Source organism: Anopheles maculipalpis, chromosome 2RL (genome assembly GCF_943734695.1).
Source record: "Anopheles maculipalpis chromosome 2RL, idAnoMacuDA_375_x, whole genome shotgun sequence".
Classification (NCBI taxonomy): Eukaryota; Metazoa; Arthropoda; class Insecta; order Diptera; family Culicidae; genus Anopheles; species Anopheles maculipalpis.
Window position 1 is genome coordinate 40,698,804 of NC_064871.1, and position 3,237 is coordinate 40,702,040.

The window sequence follows — 3,237 nt, forward strand, 5'->3', positions numbered from 1 at the left end:
AACACTAATCGATCATTTTTATATTTTACTCATGCAAATGTTTTGCTGAAATGCTGAAAGGACAACCAGTTGAATACCTCCCATATCAATAATTGGGGAGCGTAATTGTAGAATTATAGTCTACGGGCACCTGTCCTAGTTTGTTGTGGAACGGAAACCAACTGCTGGTGCACATACAACGGTCGATACGGATTCGGCATCGTATCTCTGCGATGCATTCCACCAAGCGCACGGGGGCTCTGTTTATCTAGCTAGCCCACCGCAACCAATGCGAGATGACCTTCCACATCTTGGTGGTTGATGGTGCGTTCTAATGATCGCGTTCGTTTAGCCGATTGTCTCCTGCTGGGAGCTGTAGGCTGCCCGTTCCGTCCACGGGCAGGAATTTAGCCATAACCTTCAGTTCACTCCGAACCCTGTTCGATGTTTTTATTCTGGGCCATCGTTCCCAGAGTGATGGAATGGATCGAAACGGTTGAAATCTCTGGGAGCAGCTGAATATACACAGAAGTGTCACAGCTGTTGGACTTTGCGATGGTTACGTTACATTGAAATCGTGACATAGCGTTGGGCTGCATCAATTAACATACAATTAACTTTACCGCTGAACCCCTTTAAGCGAAACTTAGCTTATGTTTCCTCTTTTGGTTTGGCGATCCGTTGTTCCCTGCTAAGAATTTAAAGCTATCCTACCTCTGACACTTACCGCCAATTGTTATCCTCCGGTGGGAAATTGAATCAGTACAGTGTTGAACCAGTCTGTGGCCCGAAGGTCGATCGGTGCGTGTTAAAATGTAGATGAATCACACTCGGATGCCCCGATGCCATTAGACAATCGTTTAAGCCCTAAAGAACTTTTGTTACAAGTCGGCGGTAAGTGGACACCGTTAGCAGTGCTCAATTTGCCGGTCTGTAACTGTCCGTAATGAGTGGTCCAGTGGGTTTCGGATCGGGTGTTTGACGCTGACGGGTCCGGTGGTGAAGATCATCTACCCACAGCCAGTGTACGATAGTGTACCACATTTATTATGTCTAGCGTGTTGAAACTACTCATACTCGCGTTCGTGGAGCGGTTAAGACGGTTCACACTCATTTACGTTATTGGTTGCGCTCGCATTCACTTATCCTTTCGGACCGATCGGCTCGTACTGGTAGTGTTTGGAAAGGATATATACAATGACACACAGCAGCCACTGAGAACAATACTAGCACCTACTTGTATTAGCATTCTGTCCGCTTCCTCACTTTGCAGCAGATTTTTGTTTTTGCTTTCCCTTTGGCGTTTGTAATCTGGAAACAGACTCATCCTGCCACTAGCTAAATGCTCTAATACGCCGCCTGGTATCCTGATTAACTTCAACAAAAACCAACGACTCCACCCTAAGTTGGTCGCCATTGCGAGAGCGTAGTGCTTAAGTACGAAACGAGCGAAATAAATAAATAGAAAGCTTTCCATTCCATCCAACAATAACAACACAGATCGGCCTTGCTCCCTATCATTTGTTTGCCTTTTTTTTTGTAACATAAACTTTTCGCTACATATTGTTATAACAACCCATCCTAGCCAGGCATGATTACTTGTTAATTTTTTACTTATTCCCTTCCTATTCGAATCTCTTAATTAATATGCGCATATAATAATCTCATTTCAACAGTTACCGACCACTAATTCCAACTAGCTTCGTAACAATCCTTCTTAAAAGTTTATCATCCTACACATTTGCTCAGCATCCTTTACATCCGCTTGAGTGCGAATACATGCAAAAATTTAAATCGTCTTTATTAGCGAACAATCAACACAATCACGCCTTTCCGATCTCTTCTTTTTGGTTTTGCCTGACTGGTTTTGAGAAAACATGCTTTAATTTATCATCCGTCTTATCGCCACAGGATAATGGTGCGCCTTATTGGGACATATGACACATTTACGTTTAAGTACAGCTAACATTGACGACTCATTCTCTCCATGTGATTCGGAATAGATGCATGCGCTAGGCCATTGCTCGGCCATTCTTCTATTGCTACTTTTAAAAGATACTGCTCTTTTGGAAACATATTCAGCCGAAACATTAAAAGGAGGACACAAAGAGAGAGAGAGAGAGAGAGAGAGAGAGAGAGAGAGAGAGAGAAGAGGGAGTAATGTTTGCAAAAGTTGGCCCTTAGTTCAGAGGCATTATCCTTTTTCTTCGCTTACATACCATGTGGAAGCTTTACAAATACACATAAAGCACGTTTTATCGACCATCTATCGTTTGCATATGATTATTTATACCATGAATACTACTTCTATCAGTACTACTACTTCTAATACTACTTCTACTTCTGTTTTGCAACGGCCTAATACTACACAAATAATTTCCCGTATCAATATATGACATGTGACAGACCTAACGTTGAGCATACACAGCTGAAAAGAAGCTAAAAGGAAGCTCTTCACCGAATGGTATGCGCTTTACAGATGTTACTAAAAGTTATACAAAATGTCATAAAACTTTTCATGTCTCTGCAGTGGTAAATATCCAACTCTAGCCATAGTGGGGTGTTGTACGGGAGGGGTTCTTTGTAAATAACTATTGGAATTTGTGTACCTATTGTGCAGTTGAGTTTGTAGTGCTTGTGATTGTGAACCGGTCACAAACGACATTCGATCTCGTTACACGAGCCCCTGGACCAGCCAGTGGGCAGCGCATACACGCGAGATGGGTTCGAAATGTTCGCTTCCTATTACACTTATGCCTATTGTAACCATCGTTTTGTTTTGCTTAATGTGACATGGATTAAATCATAAATGCTACCACGTTGGTTTGTTGGCGGGCACGGTTAGAGAGGTGCGAGAGGCCCGTTCCGTTGGGGACGTACTGCTTGTTACATTGACAAGCTCTAGATACACATCTAGAGCACTATACACATCTATGGTTTTGATAAAAATTTCCTTTCCCGAAAGTGTTCCACACAATTGACCAGTAAGAATAAAATTGAGGAAATACCACACTGCCGAACCGGATCCGTCCTTGGCTCGACTGTTGGAGGTCTGTGTTGGAATCATTCTGCTCCACGTGGTACAAAGACGTCTTGCAAGGGAGTTGTTGATATGGCAGTTGCAGTTGATTGATCGTTGATCATTTCTGTACGAATACTAACTCCACGCAGTACCGTCGGCCATCATGACTAAATGTTTTATCCGGCTGTCAGCTACTGATGCAGGAAGGATCACTAAGCATTTCAGCCCTCAACCTT